At 43.4% G+C, this 20,170-nt stretch overlaps 1 long non-coding RNA gene across 2 annotated transcripts in view; it reads right to left on the bottom strand.

Moving 5' to 3' along the window:
- LOC134338064 (uncharacterized) overlaps nt 1-11,765 on the bottom strand; it is an 80,232-nt gene extending 68,467 nt beyond the window's left edge. The window contains exon 1 of one of the 2 annotated variants that reach the window (XR_010016130.1): nt 9,290-11,765. This is a non-coding gene — a long non-coding RNA (uncharacterized LOC134338064). Of the gene's footprint in view, nt 1-5,878; nt 6,251-9,289 lie in introns of those variants that run through there. The other variant, XR_010016129.1, reaches the window with a different exon arrangement.
- Nucleotides 11,766-20,170: the final 8,405 nt, after the last annotated feature.

Raw genomic sequence — 20,170 nt, 5'->3', positions numbered from 1 at the left:
ATTGGGGCCACTGTCTTGTTAAGGATGCTTGGTTCAGGTCCGGAAGCTCCCAATGGAATCGGGGCGTTCGTCTCTGAGGCTGATGTGAATGCTATAGAGAAGGATGTGGGAGGTGCTGATGCTGGGACGGTGACTGTCCTGGCAAAAGGCTGCTGAATAGTGGCAGCGAGAGTAGTAATGACTGTCACCTGATTCTGGCTATCTGCGATGCGTTGCTGAATGTCACTGTGAGTACTGACACTTGTTCTTACTGCTTGCACTAGGTTTGCTCCTCTGAGAGTAGTTGTTACACTGTGTGAGCCGTTTCTGACGACCCAGGCTCCACAGACTTTAACTTCTATCCGAACTGACCACTGAACCTCAAGGTCATGGTCAGCTGTTCTCTCTGTCTGTGCTGAGTCAATTTTGAGGGTCAGGTCTCGCTGATGTGATGTTCAGTGATGGTCCAAGTACAGAGGGAGAGACACTGAACAGTTCATTGAATCTTATTGAAAACTGAACAGGGCAAAGGGAAATACAATGGTAGGCCAGTAGAACTACTGACTACAACTCTAAAAAACCCAGCGTCAGCACTATGGCTCCAAAGTAGCAACTTGGTACTGAATTAATATCACTCCTTTACAGTGCCAAACTAAATATCATCTTTTTCTCCGGAATGTGAAGTCAGGTAAGCAGGGAACTTTGCTGTGCTTTGGTTAAGATTTGACAAGGCTCAAATGAAAGGAAGGGAGTCAAGTACAACCACAAAGGTGCCCGAATAGACTGGAATGTGGATTCTCACGAGGGTGATCGCTGACTCCCTTCAGCTGCCACCTATGAGGGCAGCCAGGCACCACAACAGTGTGCCTGGTTGTGACACATTACAGGATGCTAACCTGATGGGATAGTGAAAGAGACCCTTCCCTCACAAACCACACCACATCCCACAACCCTACATTCAATCACAAACCAACTCCCACCATTCTCTTACAACCACACCATACACTACACCTATACATTCAATCACACACCCTCCTCTCACAAACACACACCACACCCACACACACAATCGCACACCCAATCTCACCCTCGATTCACAACCACACCACAATCCACACCCATACACTCAATCACACACCCACACACACCCTCCCCTCACAAAGACAACACACATCACACTCATACACTCATTCACACACCCACATACACCCTCCCCTCACAAGCACAACACACACCACACCCACACCCACAATCACACACCCAATCTCACCCTCCACTCACAACCACACCACACTAAATCACAAACCCACATCCCAGACTCAATCACACTCCCACTCACACTCACCCTCCCCTCACAACCACACCACACCCCTCATCCACACACTCAATCACACACTCACACTGACCCTCCACTCACAACCACACCACACTCAATCACACTCCCACTCACACCTCCCCTCACAACCACACCACACCCCACACTTATTCACTCAATCACACACCCACTCCACACCCACCCCTCACAACCGCACTACACCCACACCTATACACTCAAGCACACACTCACACCCACCCACCCCTCACAGCCACACCACACCCCTCACCGATACACACAATCACACACCCACTCCCACTACTTGTCCACACAGAGATCCCCACACCCATCGAGCCAAACTCCCTATACACTGGTGATGGTTGAATGGGGGATGGTAGCTGGGGCTGGTTGTTGGAAATGATCTCCGGGGATTCACGTACTGCCTAATTACTGTGTCTGGGGAACAAAGACTTGGTGACATTTGGCAGCCACCCACAGTATTACTCGCTCTGGAATGCATCAGGCAGGGAAGGGGTCGTGACAGTTCTCCTGCTCCCACTGTGTTGTTTATCACTGTGCTTCTGTAATCTCCAGTGCCAAAGTGTAAGGAAAGGAACTATCAGCAGAAACTACAAAATTCGTTCACATCCCAGCAGCATCACTGGTTAGCTCTGTGTGAAATGTGTATTTTCAGGCTCAGATAAGCTTTCTCAGCTCTTTCTCTCCCCAATAAAAACTCAACACTGAAAGGAGTGTCTCCTGAACTCCTGGGAGATGAAGGGGAAATGAAAGGGTTGTCCCTCCCCTGTACACTTATAAATCAGTCTTTAGGTATTAAAAATAAATTGTAGTTAGGGAAAATTGTGGGTCTAAATGTAACTTTAATAGAGTGACATATGTGCAAAATAAAAAAAATTCAACATAATCCAGACGAGTTGAACAGATTCCAGTATATTATATCCAGTGAATGGTATCTTGATGCAGGGTTTCAAACTGAAACATTGACAATTCCTTCTCTCCACAGGCGCTGCTCGACCTGCTGAGTTCCTACAGCATATACATGTATTTGTGGTTCTGGTATATTGTGTTGCTCACTTACTGAAGTACTTCTGTTACAATTCATTCATGATAATGAAATATTAACCTGAATACATCAAAGTTCCCTTAGGATCAGCGCTTTCCAGAATGAAGTGCATTGAAGGGCAGAAGTGTTTCAAATTGACAGTCCACGGTATCCTTTCCCCAATCCCACAGCTATCCTGATACGGGGCATTCTCCCACACCTCAGACACACACCCACTCTCACACACAGTCACACATACACACTCTGTCTCTCACACACACACCCACACACACCCATTCTCTCTCTCTCTCTCGCTCTCACACACACACCCATTCTCACACCAACCCCCCACACACACTCTCACACATAGACACATTCTCTCTCTCTCTCTCTCTCTCTCTCTCTCTCTCTCACACACACACACACACACACACACACACACACACACGCACACTCACACACCCACTCTCACACACAGGCACACACACACTCTCTCTCAAACACTGGCACACATATGCACTCTCTCTCTCTCTCTCACACACACACACACATTCACACAATGCAAAGATACAGACTTTATCCTACAGGATTACAGAAACATATCTGATAGAACTTGCTCTGGGTCCCCCACTGTGAGAGTTCCACTTGGCTCTGCTTCAAAATATGTTCATACAGAGGACTTCCCTTCACATTCTGAATCTTCTGTTGAACATGAAGATCAAGTGTGGCTGATTTATGCACCTGTGCCTTCTTCCGGTCTCAGTCCCTCCTAGGCTCAGGAGCCACATAGCAGTTAGTATTGGAGACAGGCCATTAATCCCACCCTCAGCTCTGCCAGCATCATCCTTCAGATGGCCACAGAGCAGTGGAAATTAAACGCAAACAACAGGAATTCTGCAGATGCTGGAAATTCAAGCAACATACATCAAAGTTGCTGGTGAACGCAGCAGGCCAAGCAGCATCTATAGGAAGAGGCGCAGTCGACGTTTCAGGCCGAGACCCTTCGTCAGGACTACACGAAGTCCTGAAACGTCGACTGCGCCTCTTCCTAGAGATGCTGCTTGGCCTGCTGCGTTCACCAGCAACTTTGATGTATGTTGTTAGTGGAAATTAAGCTGCCTTTTGCTTTAGGCTGATGAGGGAGCCTGTGAGTTGTTGCCCACAGACTGCATCGTGTGAGACCCAGAGAAAGCCTGGCAGGGACTTTGCTCGGCACAGCAAGAGAGCAGAATGGAGGAACTGTTTGCACAGGAGTGGCCCAGGGTTTGTGACTGACACTTATTCAAGGCTTATGAGGCAAAGGGAATCTTGTCTCTCCCTACCTTGGAGGCCCAGCCCCTCCTGTTCAGTTTGTACCCCCTTTTTGAATGAATTAGCCATGGTCCCTTGTGTTTCAGAGTGCCAGACTGAGGATCAACATATCTGTTAGCCAGTAACAGGAAGGCATTTAATCAACCCATTCATCCTGAGCAATCGGGCCCCACCCACCACAAGGTGCGGCTCAGTGGCTGAGTGATCCGGGATCATTCTAAACCTAATACTCAATGCCTCAACCTGTGAAGGTAGCTATGTCACTCCGGACTCTAGCAAATTTCTACAGATGTACTGTGGGAAAACTTCTGATTGGTTCCACCATGGTCTGGTATGAAATTACCAAAGTACAAGATAGGAAAGTTATGCAGAGTGTTGTAAACTTAGCCAGTATCATCACGAACACTAGCCTCCCTACCATCGAGGACATCTTCAATAGACGACACCTCAGAAAGGTGGCATCCATCATTAAGGACTGTCACTACCCAGGACTTGACCTCTTCTCAGGGCCATAGTCAGGGAGGAGGTACTGGGGACTGAGATGCACTCAATGTTTCAGCTGCAACTTCTCCTCTGCCATCAGATTTCTGAATGAACAATGACCCATGAACACAACCTAACACTTTGCTCTCTTTTTGGATACTTCTTTAAATTTATATTTCTTATTGTAAATTAATGTTTCATATTTTGCACTGTACTGCTGCCACAAAACAACACTTATGTCAGTGATAATGAACCTGATTCAGGTACAGTATACCAAACACTATCTTCACTAGTCAATGCATCTTTAGAGAAATTCGAACTTGCACCCTCAAGTCCCACTGTACATCAACTCTCCTGGTTCCTTTGTACTTCTGTTTAGTATTTGATGCTAGGCTGCACTATGACTGAGTCTTTTTCAAGCTTGTACAACTGACCTTTCATCGTAATTCATAGCCTTCAATATTGCAATCACTATGGTATTAGCACTTCAACTTGGAGAAGCCTGCAGTCCCGCAGTGGTTTGGCGCGTGGCCAGAGGATGGTGCTGCTGAGCATACTCCAGAACACATTGACAAAAACAGTCACATCTTTCATATCAAAAGAAACGTTTTCAAAATCTGTCACATGTTTTATATAAAAATAAACATCTATCAGTAACTATCCTGTATGTGTCAATTTGCCTTATTAAACAAAACCTCGACATGCTACATTATGCATGAAGTGAGTGCAGAGGAGATTCACCGTGATGTTGCCAGGATTGGAGGGTTTTAGTTCTGGTGAGAGATTGGATTGGGGAGGCTTGTTTACCCTGGAGTGAGGGGATACCTGACAAATGTATGCAAGTTTAATACAGGCAAACATTGCTGGAGATAGTTAAATCCTATTTCAGTGGAAGTCTGATATAAAAATTGATTTGATGCAACGTATAAGCTCTTACTTTACTAATTGTAACACATCTTTTAATGTAAGAAAACTTGTGCTAGAACATGAAACACAGAACACAGCACAATGCAGCACAGCACAGGCCTTTCGGCCCCAATGTTGTATCAATCTTTGAATCTGGCACTGAGACTGGACCCCCAGCTCAGAAAGGAAGGAGGGAAAAGAGGAGAGCAGTAATGATAGGGGATTTGATAGTTAGGGGGACAGTGTTGATGGCGGACCCAAATGCAAGACACTGACACTGAAGTACAAGAAACAGGACTTGATGAGTAGAGACGTGACAGGATACAGACAAGGAGCAGGAACAAGAATGCAATCTTGTGCTAGGACATGGACTAGACAGGGAACCGGGACAAGGAACTATGAACTAGGAGCCTGGGCTTGGGAAAGCGGGACCAGGACTAGGAGCCTGTGCTTGGAGTCCGAGCCAGAGACTGGACAAGGACCCAGAACCTAGGTCTTGCCTCGGGCTTGGACCCCAGAACCAGGCAAGGACATGACATGGCTACAGGACAGGACAAGACTGGGGTTTTGGGTCTTGAGTCTGGGGTCTTGGGGTCTTGGGTCTTGAGGTTGGGGTCTGGGGTCTTGGGTCTTGAGATCCAGGGTCTGGGGTCTGGGTCTTGGAGGCTGATAAATAGGAGGCTGGAGTCGAAGACAGACTGGGAACTGTACATCAACATAGAGCTGGGACTTATCCTTTGAAAAGCCGGGACTCATCTTTATCTCCACACCAAGCTGGGACAGGACCATCTGTCGGGTAACGGCAGAATGGCCAGACTTACCCAGCAGAGGCAAAGTTCAATGTTCTTGGGCTACAGCTCAGCATTCAACACTATATTTCCATCCAGGCTTGAAAAGAAGCTCAGAGAACTCCGCCTTCATCCTGCCTTGTGCATTTGGATCCTGGACTTCCTGTCAGATTGCCAGTAGGTGGTAAGAGTGGGCTCCCTCACCTCTGCCCCCCGACCCTCAAGACAGGTGCCCCTCAGGGGTGTGTCCAAAGCCCCCTCCTTTACTCTGTATACCCATGACTGAATTGAATTGAATTGACTTTATTACTTACATCCTTCTTATACAGGAGGAGTAAAAATCTTTAAGTTACATCTTCATCTAAATGTGCATGTGCAATTTATAGTAACTTGTAATGAATAGTATGTAGAACAAGACAGTCAATATAGCATAGCAATACAGTTGTGTCAGCATGAATTAATCAATCTGATGGCCTGGTGGAAGAAGCTGCCACAGAGCCTGCTAGTCCTGGCTTTTATGCTGTGGTACCATTTCCCAGATGGTAGCAGCTGGAATAGTTTGTGGTTGAGGTGACTTGGGTCCCCAGTGATCCTTCGGGCTCTGTCGCCACCCACAGCTCCAATCTGCTAATTAAATTTGCTGATGATACTACATTGATTGGCCAAATCTCAAGTAATAATGAGGCAACCTACAGAGAAGAAATTATCACCCTGACAAGAAAACAACCTCTCCTTCAATGCTGCAAAAACAACGGAGCTGGTTGTGGATTACAGGAGGAATGGAGACAGGCTAACCCCTATAGACATGAATGGATCTGGGGTTAAGAGGGTAAACAGCTTCAAGTTCCTCCACGTCACCGAGGACCACACATGGTCCGTACACACCAGCTGTGTGATGAAAAAGGCACAACAGCACCTTTCACCTCAGATGGTTGAAGAAGTTTGGTATGGGCCCCCAAATCCTAAGAACTTTCTACAGGGGCACAATTGAGAGCATCCTGACTGGCTGCATCACTGCCTGGTATCAGAAGAGTACTTCACTCAATTGCATGTCTCTGCAGAGAGTGGTGCAGACAGCCCAGCACATCTGTAGATGTGAACTTCCCACTATTCAGGACATTTACAAGGACAGGCGTGTAAAAAGGGCTTGAAGGATCATTGGGGACCCGAGTCACCCCAATCACAAACTGTTCCAGCTGCTACCATCCAGGAAAAGGTACCACATCATAAAAGCCAGGACCAACAGTCTCCGGGACAGCTTCTTCCACCAGGCCATCAGACTGATTAACTCATGCTGATGCAACTGTATTTCTAAGTTATATTGACTGTTCTGTTGTACATACTATTTATTACAAATTGCTATAAATTGCCTATTGCACATTCATAGAACATAGAACATAGAAAACCTACAGCGCAATATAGGCCCTTCGGCCCACAAAACTCTGTCGAACATGTCCTTACCTTAGAACTACCTAGGCTTACCCATAGCCCTCTATTTTACTAAGCTCCATGTACCAATTCAAGAGTCTCTTAAAGGACCCTATCGTTTCTGCCTCCACCACCACTGCCAGCAGCCCATTCCATACACTCACCACTCTCTGTGTAAAAAACTTACCCCTGACATCTCCTATGTACCTACTTCCCAGCACCTTAAAACTGTGCCCTCTCGTGCTAGCCATTTCAGCCTTGAGAAAAAGCCTCTGGCTATCCTCACGATCAATGCATCTTATTATCTTGTACACCTCTATCAGGTCACCTCTCATCCTCCATTGCACCAAGGAGAAAAGGCCGAGTTCACTCAACCTATTCTCATGAGGCATGCTTCCCAATCCAGGCAATATCCTTGTAAATCTTCTCTGCACCCTTTCTATGGTTTCCAAGTCCTTCCTGTAGTGAGGCGACCAGAAATGAGCACAGTACTCCAAGTGGGGTCTGACCAGGGTCCTATATAGCTGCAACATTACCTCTCGGCTCCTAAACTCAGTCCCATGATTGATGAAGGCCAATGCACCATCTGCCTTCTTAACCACAGAGTCAACCTGTGCAGCAGCTTTGAGTGTTCTATGGACTCAGACCCCAAGATCCCTCTGATCCTCCATGTTCTGCCATCATATTTGACCTACCAAAATGAACCACCTCACCCTTATCTGGGTTGAGCTCCATCTGAAACTTCTCAGCCCAGTTTTGCATCCTATCAATTACCGCTGTAACCTCTGACAGCCCTCCACGCTATCTACAACACCCCCAACCTTTGTGTTATCAGCAAATTTACTAACCCATCTCTTCACTTCCTCATAAAGGTCATTTATAAAAATCACGAAGAGTAGGGGTCCCTGAACAGATCCCTGAGACACACCACTGGTCACCAACCTCAATGCAGAATATGACCCATTTACAACCACTCTTTGCCTTCTGTGGGCAAGCTAGTTCTGGATCAACAAAGAAATGTCCCCTTGGATCTCATGCCTCCTTACTTTTTCAATAAGCCTTGCATGGGATACCTTATCAAATGCCTTGCTGAAATCTATATACACTGCATCTAGGGCTCTACCTTCATCAATGTGTTCAGTCACATCCTCAAAAAATTCAATCAGGCTCTTAAGGCACGACCTCCCTTTGACAAAGCTATGCCTCTCCAAACGTTCATAAATCCTACCTCTTAGGATCTTCTCCATCAAATTACCAACCACTGAAGAAAGACTCACTAGCATATAATTTCCTGGGCTATCTCTACTCCCTTTCTTGAATAAGGGAACAACATTCACAACACTCCAATCATCCGGAACCTCTCCCGTCCTCATTGATGATGCAAAGATCATCGCCAGAATCTCGGCAAACTCCTCCCTCACTTCTCACAGTAGCCTGGGATACATCCTGTCTGGTAGCAGTGACTTATCCAACTTGATGCTTTCCAAATGCTCCAGCACATCCTCTTTCTTAATGTCTACATGCTCAAGCTTTTTAGTCCACTGCAAGTCATCCCTACAATCAGCAAGATCCTTTTCCTTAGTGAATACTGAAGCAAAATATTCATTAAGTATCTCTGTTATCTCCTCCAGTTCCAAACACAATTTTCTACTGTCACACTTATTTGGTCTTATTCTCTCACGTCTTATCCTCTTGCTCTTCACATACTTGTAGAATGCCTTAGGGTTTTCCTTAATCCTGTCTGTCAAGGCCTTCTCATGGCTCCTTCTGGCTCGCCTAATTTCATTCTGTAACGTTCAGTTATATTGGCTCATGTATGTCTGGGGGAAATCCCGCCCAGCACCCGCCTCAACACTCCCCACAGGGTCAGTCGCCGCCCGAATCAATCACAAACATCAATCATCAGCCAGCACACCCAGTAAATTTTAACAAATACACTTTATAAATATTACTAATTTTATGACATTAATATACATTTGATACAGAGAGGAAAGTAATGAAAAAAAAGGCGCCAACACTTATCAAAGTCCAAGTTCTTTGCACGCTACATTGGAACTCAATTCGACTTCAGACGACCACTCGAATTCCGTCGACTCACGGCTCGGGACCACCCTGAGTGATCGACCGGAGCCTCTCCACACGTCCGCGGTCTTCCTCGTCTCTCCTCCGACTCCCTGCCAAAACTCAGTCCACAGTCATATCATATAGCATGGCATCCGAAAACAAAACGATACATAACCACCCACTGGCTAATTAGAACCCTGTTATCTCATTTTAAAGTAAACAAACTGCTAGTGTAAACTCTCTTCAGCGTTAAAGCACAACAAAGCTGCATTCCCCAGATTAATATAACAAAGTCGCCATTTTAAATGCCACATTTCTTCCGTATGTTTCCCTGAGAGCATCTGTTTCCAATTTATGCTTCCAGGTTCCTGTGATAGCCTCATATTTCTCCTTACTCCAATTAAACATTTCCCTGACTTGTCTGTTCCTATCCTTCTCCAATGTTATGGGAAAGGAGACAGAATTGTAATCACTATCTCTAAAATGCTCTCCCACTGAGAGACCTAATACCTGACCAGGTTCATTTCCTAATACCTGATCAAGTACAGCCTCTCCTCTTTTAGGCTTATCTACATATTGTGTCACGAAATCTTCCTGAACACACCTAACAAACTGCACCCCATCTAAACCCCTCACTCTAGGGAGATGCCAATCAATATTTAGGAAATTAAAATCTCTCACCACAACAACCCTGTTATTATTACACCTTTGTAGAATGTCTCCCTATCGCTCCTCGATGTCCCTGTTACTATTGAGTGGTCTATAAAAAACACCCAGTAGAGTTATTGACCCCTTCCTATTCCTAACTTCCACCTGCACAGACTCTCTAGACAATCTGTCCATGACTTCCTCCTTTTCTGCATCCGTGACACTATCCCTGATCAACAGTGCCATGCTCCCATCTCTTTTGCCTCCTTCCCTGTCCTTTCTGAAACATCTAAAGCCTGACACTTGAAGTAGCCATTTCTGTCCCTGCACCATCCAAGTCTTTGTAATGGCCACAACATCATAGCTCCAAGTGCTGATCCACGCTCTAAGCTCGTCCACCTTGTTCATAATACTCCTCCCTTCAGTCTGAGCGCGTCCATTCTCTATCACCTGCCTATCCTCCCGCTGTTGCACTGTCTCCAAGCTTTCTCTATTTTTGAGCCAACTGCCTCTTCCTCTGTCTCTTCAGTTCAGTTCCCAACCCCCAGCAATTCTAATTTAAACTCTCCCCAATAGCCTTACCAAACCTCCCTGCTAGGATATTGGTCCCCCTGAGATTCAAGTGCAACCCATCCTTTTTGTACAGGACACACTTGCCACAAAAGAGGTCCCAATGATCCAGAAATCTGAATCCCTGCCCCCTTCTTCAATCCCTCATCCATGCATTTATTCTCCACCTCACTCTATTTCTATACTCATTGTCATGTGGCACAGACAGGAATCCCAAGAACCTCTGAGGTCCTGCTTCTCAACTTCCTTCCTAACTCCCCTGTAGTCTGTTTTCAGGACCTCCTCCCTTTTCCTACCTATTTTGTTGGTACCAATATGTACCACAACCTCTGGCTGTTCTTCTTCCCACTTCAAGATATTATGGATGTAATCAGAAACATCCTGGATCCTGACACCTGGGAGGCAAACTACCATCCGCGTTTCTTTCCTGTGTCCACAGAATCGCCTGTCTGACCTCCTAACTATAGAGTCCCCTATCACTGCTGCCATCTTCTCCCTTTCCCTACCCTTCTGAGCCACAGGGCCAAACTCTGTGCCAGAGGTGCGGCCGCTGTTGCTTCCCCCAACAGTACTCAAGCAGACGGAGATGTAACGTAAATATTTTTACTCCTCATGTATCTGAAGGATGTAAGTAATAAAGTCAATTCCATTCCATTTAACCTCCCAAAGTGTAACATTTCACAATTCCCTCGATTAAACTCCATCTTCCGCTCTTTGTAAGTGATCTTTATCCACTTGTATCCTTTGATAGTCCTTTAGTCTGACCATAACTCCATTAACCTTGGTGTCATCTGCAAACTTGTTCATCCAAATCAGAGAAATATGTCATAAACAACAGAAGTCCCAGCACCAATCCTTGCAGAACACCACTGGTCATGGACCTCCAGCCAGCACGGTAGCCTTACAGCCCTGTTCTGTTTTCTATGGGTAAGCCAGTTCTGAATCCAAACTTGACAATTCACCCTGGATGCCATGCATCTTTATCTTCTGAATCAACCATGGTTGATTATTCACGTAAATGAAATCCACTAATTTACCTTTCTTACCTGTCTCACCTCCTCAAAATACTCAATCAAGTTTGTAAGACCTGCACAAAGCCCTGATGACTGTCCATAAACAGGCCATGCCTTTGCAAATGCATATAAGTCATACCCCTCAGTATCCCCTCCAATAGCCATCGCACCACTGATGTTTGAGGAGAATTGGTATGTTGCCGAAGACAATCACAAATTTCTACGGATGTATCATAGAGAGCATTCTAACTGGCTGCATTACTGTCTGGAACGGGGTAGGTGCTATCGTACAGATTGGAAGAGGCTACAGAGAGTTGTAAACTTAGTCAACTCCATCATGGTACTAGCCTCCTTAGTATGTGTGTGTGTGTATATATATATATACACACACACACACACACACATACATATATACACATATACATATATATATGCATATACACATATACATATATATACATATACATATATATACATATACATATATATACATATACATATATATATACACACACACTTACAGAAAGTCATCTTTCTCATTATTATGCATTGCATTGTACTGCTGCCACAAATACAACAGATTTCACGACATATGCCTGTGATATTAAACCTGGTTCTGATTCTGATGTAAGATTCACTGACATATAATTACGTAAATAATCCCTATTTCACTTCTTGAAAAAAATGCATAACATTAGCTGCCCATCCCTGGAGCTGGCACACACATCTTCTTCGTCTTCATGTGCCTTGCGCGTTACACGTTTGGGCGATCGTGGCTTTCCACATCAAATGATCCCATGCAGCGTCAATGATATCTCGTGCACTTAGATCTGTTAGTTCTTTCACAGTGTCCATATATTTTCTTCTTTGCCATCCTCTTCCGCACTTCCCAGGCATACGGCCTTGTAATGGAAGGCATTCTATTTCTCCCCTTCTGATGACATGGCCCAGGAATTTAAGTTTTCTCTCATTTAATATTCTCATTAAAGATCTTTTTGTATGGGCATGTTGGAGTACTGTTTCATTAGTTACCCTATCTCTGTATGAAATTTTCAGCATTCTTCTAAGAAACCATATTTCTGTTTCTTTGGCGTTCTGGTGTTATAGTCCATGTTTCGGAAGCATACAGCATTATTGACCAGATGAAACATTTTAGTAGCCTAAGTCTTGTTGTCATAGAAATGAGTCTGTTGGTAAAAATGGGTTTCATTTTTTGGAAGTTGGTTTTGGCAATGGCAATTCTTCTTTTTATTTCTACTTCACTACTAGCATCTTGTGGTATAAAGCTACCAAGGTAATTAACCATATAACATATAACCATATAACAATTACAGCCTGGAAACAGGCCATCTCGACCCTTCTAGTCCATGCTGAACTCCTACTCTCAACTAGTCCCACCGACCTGCAGTCGGTCCATAACCCTCCATTCCCTGCCTGTCCATATATCTATCCAATTGAACTTTAAATGACAACATCGAACCTGCCTCAACCACTTCTGCTGGAAGCTCGTTCCACACAGCCACCACTCTCTGAGTAAAGAAGTTCCCCCTCATGTTACCCCTAAACTTTTGCCCTTTAACTCTCAACTCATGTCCTCTTGTTTGAATCTCCCCCACTCTCAATGGAAAAAGCCTAAACACGTCAACTCTCTCAATCTCCCTCATAATTTTAAACACCTCTATCAAGTCCCCTCTTAACCTTCTACGTTCCAAAGAATAAAGACCTAACTTGTTCAACCTTTCTCTGTAACTTAGGAGATGAAACCCAGGCAACATTTTAGTAAACCTCCTCTGCACTATCTCAATTATATTGACATCTTTCCTATAATTTGGCGACCAGAACTGTACACAATACTCCAAATTTGGCCTTACCAATGCCTTATACAAATTCAACATTACATCCCAACTCCTATACTCAATGCTCTGATTAATACAGGCCAGCATACCAAAAGCTTCCTTCACCACCCTATCCACATGAGATTCCACCTTCAGGGAACTATGCACCATTATTCCTAGATCCCTCTGTTCAACAGCATTCTTCAATGCCCTACCGTTTACCATGTATGTCCTATTTTGATTAGTCCTACCAAAATGTAGCACCTTACATTTTTCAGCATTAAACTCCATCTGCCATCTTTCAGCCCACTCTTCTAACTGGCCTAAATCTCTCTGCAAGTTTTGAAAACCTACTTCATTATCCACAACGCCACCTATCTTAGTATCATCTGCATACTTACTAATCCAAATTACAACCCATCATCCAGATCATTAATATATATGACAAACAACATTGGACCCAGTACAGATCCCTGAGGCACACTGCTACACACCGTCCTCCAATTTGACACACAGTTATCCACCACTACTCTCTGGCGTCTCCCATTCAGCCACTGCTGAATCCATTTTACTACTTCGATATTAATGCCTAATGATTGAACCTTCCTAAATAACCTGCCATGTGGAAACTTGTCAAAGGCCTTACTGAAGTCCATATAGACAACATCCACCACTTTACCCTCGTCAACTTTCCTAGTAATCTTTTCAAAAAATTCAATAAGATTTGTCAAACATGACCTTCCATGCACAAATCCATGTTGACTGTTCCCAATCAGACCCTGTCTATTTAGATAATTATATATACCACCTCTAAGAATACTTTCCATCAATTTACTCACCACTGACGTCAAACTCACAGGCCGATAATTGCTAGGTTTACTCTTAGAACCCTTTTTAAACAATGGAACAACATGAGCAATACGCCAGTCCTCCGGCACCATCCCCATTTCTAATGACATTTGAAATATTTCTGTCAGAGCCCCTGCTATTTCCACAATAACTTCCCTCAAGGTCCCAGGGAATATCTTGTCCGGATCCGGAGACTTATCCACTTTTATATTCCTTAAAAGCGCCAGTACTTCCTCTTCTTTAATCACCATACTTTCCATAACTACCTTTCTTGTTTCCTTTACCTTACACAATTCAATATCCTTCTCCTTAGTGAATACTGAAGAAAAGAAATTGTTCAAAATCTCCCCCAATTCTTTTGGCTCCGCACATAGCCATCCACTCTGATTCTCTAAGGGACCAATTTTATCCCTCGCTATCCTTTTGCTATTTATATAACTGTAGAAACCCTTTGGATTTATTTTCACCTTACTTGCTAAAGCTGTCTCGTATCGTCTTTTAGCTTTTCTAATTTCTTTCTTAAGATTCTTTTTACATTCTTTATATTCCTCGAGCACCTCATTAACTCCAAGCTGCCTATATTTATTGTAAAGCCCTGTCTTTTTCGGAACCAAGTTTCCTATATCCCTTGAAAACCATGGCTCTCTCAAACTTTTAACCTTTCCTTTCAACCTAACAGGAACATAAAGATCCTGTACCCTCAAAATTTCACCTTTAAATGACCTCCATTTCTCTATTACATCCTTCCCATAAAACAAATTGTCCCAATCCACTGCTTCTAAATCCTTTTGCATCTCCTCAAAGTTAACCTTTCTCCAATCAAAAATCTCAACCCTGGGTCCAGTCCTATACTTCTCCATAATTATATTGAAACTAATGGTATTGTAATCACTGGACCCGAAGTGCTCCCCAACACATACCTCCGTCACCTGACCTATCTCATTCCCTAACAGGAGATCCAACACTGCCCCTTCTCTAGTTGGTACCTCCATGTATTGCTGCAAAAAACTATCTTGCACACATTTGACGAACTCCAAACCATCCAGCCCTTTTACAGAATGGGCTTCTCAGTCTCTGTGTGGAAAATTAAAATCTCCCACAATCACAACCTTGTGCTTACTACAAATATCTGCTATCTCCTTATAAATTTGCTCCTCCAGTTCTCGCTCCCCATTAGGTGTTCTATAATACACCCTATAAGTGTTCCACCCAAATAGCCTCCCTGGATGAATTACCAAGATAATTAAAGCTGGCCTTTTGTTCAATCTCTTGGTTCCCGATGTACAATTGGCAGTTGGAAGATCCTGCTGTTTTCATATTACCATACATTTATTTTTTTTTACAGTTGATGTTAGACCAAAATCTGCACTTGTTTATACTACTTTGTCTAGGAGGATTTGTGGATCTTCTGCAGCACTTGCTATGAGGGTGGTATCGTCTGCATATCTTATATTGTTGATGTTAACACCTCCAATTTTTATCCGATCTAGTTCTTCTATTTCTCTGAGAATCATTTCACTATAGATATTAAATAATTCTGGTGAGGCAATGTATTCCTGGCTAACTTCTCTTTGAATTTTAGTCCAGCTTCTTATAATATCATCAATTTTTACTGCCGCCGTTTGGTTCCGATATAAATTTTGAAGCAGTTGTTGGTCCGTTCCGTCAATGTTTAGTGAGAATTTGAATAATTTTTCATGTTGCACTTTGTCGACTGCTTTAGTGAAATCAATAAGACATAAAAAGATATAATTTTAATATTCAATTCCCCTTTCTGAAAGCATTCGTAGTATGAAAATTGTGTTCCTAGTTCTTCTATCCTCAATAAACCCATATTGCAGTTAGAAGTTTCTTGTCTTAACTTGTTTTTAATTTGACTCAGAATAATTCTCAACAAAATCTTTATTATGTGAAGTCTGATTGTTCTATCATTTTCGCAGTCAATAGTTCCAGGAATTTTTGGCAGAGTTATAAATACCGAATTCAAGAGAACATTAGGCAATACACCAGACTCATATATGCCATTAAACAGTTCAAAAGAATATCTATGCCCAGATCTTCTAGGGCTTGTATCATTTCCACTGAAATTTCATCAGGTCCAGTGGCTTTACCATGTTTCATGCTTTTCATTGCTTTAGTTATTTCTTCTTTGGTAATAGGTGGGCCAGAATTAGTGTGTTTAATACCTGGGGGTTCCCCTCTATTATCTTCAAACAGCTGCTCTATATACTGAATCCACCTCTCACATACTTTATCTGGATCTGTTAGTTTGGATCTGTCTGCTGATTTTACGCATCCTGTAGAGGAGGTTTTCTTAATTCCAGTAATTTCCTTAATTTTCTTGTGCATTTCTTTGCTGTTGTTAACATGGCCTTCTACTTCATTGCTTTTTTGATTCAGTCATTCTTCCTTTGCAATATTGCACAATTGTCTGGTCTGTCTGTCTAGCTGTCTGTATTGCACTTCATTATTCTTCACTAACCTTCTTTGTTCCAAGAGATCTAGAATTTCTTGGATTATCCACTCCTTGTTGGTGTGTTGGATTTCTTGTACTGGGATTATCTCCTCTGCTGATTGGTGTATAGCACATTTAAATCTGTCTCAATTAGGTGTTGTTACGTTTTTGTTGATTGTTCTTCTACAGCTGTTTTGAATTGTTGCTTAAGTATGCTACCTTTTTAAGTTCTCCCAACATATACTTCTTCCTCTTTTTTCCACATTTCAGTTTCTTTAGTTTTGTTTTGATGGTAGCTATTACTGGTTGGTGATCTGAACCACAGTCTGCTCCTGGGTAGGCTTTAGAATTTGTGATATTATTTCTAAAGCGCTCATTGATGGTAATGAAATCTATTTGATTCCTTGTTCAATCTCCAGGGCTAATCCAAGTAGACAATCTACGTGGATGGTTTTGATACCAAGTATTGATGATCACTTGGTTGTTTCTGAGACACCAATCAGTAAAACTTTCTCCATTTTCATTTTTCTCCCCTAAACCAAAGGGTCCTATAATGTTATCAACCCTTTCCTGTCCAACATTGGCATTAAAATCTCCCATGACTAGTTTTATATCCTGAGATTTACATTGCTCATAAGCACTGTTGATATCTTCATAAAACTTGTTGATATCCTTGATTTGTAGGCGCGTAGGCTTGGATTATGCTAATGTTATGCTTAATTTACCTAAATTGTTTAAAATAATTCCAACTCCATACATATGCTGTTGACCTCCAGAATACATTATCGGAGAACTATACTTAGTGAACTTGCCACTGTCGGGGTCCATCTAATTTCTGACAGGCCTAAGGTATCAACTTCCAACTTTTCATTTCATTTAATGTGTTGTCCAACCTTCCTTTCTGGTAAAGTGTACGGATGTTCCATGTTGCTACCCTTAGCCTTTCCCTATTGCTTACAGTCTCTGGATGACGGTCTTGTGTCACCTGCAGCACATGACTACCCCTACCGAACGAGGTGTTGTTCCGTTGATTAGTATGAACCCCATTCACGCTGTTGTCTGGTTTCCTTCTTTTGTTTCTTTCCATGATTGACTCGGCAGAAATTTCAACAGTGGTTTGCCGCTGCCTTCTGTTGCCTCAGTGCTCATCTAACTGGAGCATTTGACCTCTACTGGTGTTCCCAACTGGGGATCATACACTAGACATCGCCCAACCTGTGCTGTTGTTGTACAAAGACAATCCTCCACCAAAGCTTGGAATCCATCTCCCTGCTGCCGGAGAGTTCAGTGATTTTAGGTGACACCACCACCATTGGTCTGGTTATTTTTCTGAGGCCAAACATTCGCTATAGACAGAGCTCCTTCAGCGAGACAGGGTGCACCTGGACCTAAGCCCTACATGAAGGTGGAGTTGTCCTGGGTCGGAGAACTATATAATTGCTATTGACATTTCCTGATATTTAGTCAGGACCTAACCACCCCATACACCCCCGGCACACACAATCCGTTTAAAATCCAATCTGCAGATATTGATGAAAGCACCAAGTTTCAGTGAGCAGATGGAGGGAACAAACATATTTAGCATCAAGCACTCAGAATTGAGACTGTCACAGAGCTGAAAGCAAACCCATCATCAGATTGAAAATCAGGTTGATTGTCCTAAGATCCTGCTCCGCATTTCTTTTTGGACTCAGAATTCCATGGTGTCCCAATACTTGTGTGGATCTGTTAGGGAAAAGAGGATTGGACTGAGTACAAAGAAGTGATTTTATAGAGCTTCTGATGAAGAGCTAGGTGATTGTGAGTTGGGGAAGGGCAGTGGTGAGGATGATATCAGTCTGCTGGTGGCGGTAATGACCCACAATCTCTTCTGTTGGAGATACTGAATAGTACAAGCCTTTGACATCTTGTAACCTTGTCCCTGGTGCCTTCGATCTGTCCTATAAAGGGCCAAGGGTAAGGACATCAGAGTTTATTTCTGAGTGTGGTCTGAGGTGACTGAGTGTGGCTCATTCTAAAAACAAAATGTATTGTGCTCATTCCAGGCAGTCATCAGGGTGCCCAATTTTAACTGATTTTCTGGTGTTTGAACCAGTCCAATCCAGGACAAAGCCCTGCTCTCATAGATATTCCCCTGAGAGTTCACAGTCCCAAGAGGGTTTGAGGTAATATTAAAAAGTCTTGATACTCAAGGAAGATAATTTTCTTACCTGCATTTTCACTACTCCTCACTCATTCCCTGCTGTACTGGGGAAACTTATACGTATGCTGTATTTTGCTTTGCCAGTTGCTGATTGGGATCGATGGCCCTTAAAGTTCACCAAAAGAATGGAGCCCCTGACTGCACCTCCACTCAGAATCTGAAGAGACTGTTAGAATTTTTCCTCAATTCATCAGCCTCTGCACTTAAGGCTCATAACTGCAGTTTGCTCTGTGTTTCAGTGCTGAATTAAAAGCATATGAAACCACAAGCAAATCAATAATTCTGTATAAAGCAAACAAAAATGCTGGAAGCGTTCATAAGTTCACTTGGCAGATGTGAGAGAGAGGGAGATTGTTTGCATCACTGCCACGTGTCAGCTCAGCAGTTTGATCAGCAAACCACAGCACTGAAAACAGTCAATGAAAAATGTCAACATATTCGCATCACTCTTTGATATGATAGTTTAATTGCCTCCTTCCTGGGAGAGATTTCTTTGTTCTAATGTGAACGCCCATGACAAAATGAATCTCAGGGTAGCATATGGGTGACATGCACGTACATTGATAATATATTTACTTTGAACTTTGAACCTTTCAACTTTGAGCTGCTGGGGAATCAGTTGAATACCTAGGGAGCTCTAGAAACAGCAGAAGGTGCTTTTCAGGACTATTTCAATGTTCTAATGTATGCAGGGCAGGGGTCCTTCCCCCTGTACACTGAGGGCCTGGATGGAAGGTGTTGTATAGGGCAGTGTCATATGACAGATTTTTGAGTCGGTTCACTGACACTCTTTCTATCTGTGTGACTGACAGGAGTCAGTGTACCATGTAGGTACAGAGCGTGAAAGGTTGCAGTCCCTGTTTGAGTATCGGAAGAGGCTGGTCCTCAGGTTCTGGGTGCACTTCACTCAGTGGGGGGGGGGTTCGTTTGGGGGATCTACTGGAGGGCTTTCTTCTGGACCTGGCCAAAATGGCCTTTCACGGGTTCACATACTGGACAGTTAAGGGCTCTGCTCGAGTTGACTGCCTGCCCCTTTTCTGGGGTTATGCTCATGTCTGAGTGTCACTATAGGTACTATGGGGGTGGGGGGGGCAGTTCAGGGAACAGTAGGCCACTCCTCTTCAGGGAATTGAGTGTTTCATAGATGATCATAATCATATTTTAAGTTGATATTGTAAATAATTTTGTAAATCCCTGATCATTGCAGGTATTTTGTGAGTGACAAATGTTTGTGGTTTTGTTAAAAAGGGGAAAATGCAA

This window comes from Mobula hypostoma, chromosome 26 (genome assembly GCF_963921235.1).
Source record: "Mobula hypostoma chromosome 26, sMobHyp1.1, whole genome shotgun sequence".
Taxonomy (NCBI): Eukaryota; Metazoa; Chordata; class Chondrichthyes; order Myliobatiformes; family Myliobatidae; genus Mobula; species Mobula hypostoma.
The sequence above is the reverse complement of the archived record's forward strand: the minus strand, read 5'-3'. Positions and strand labels throughout refer to the sequence as shown.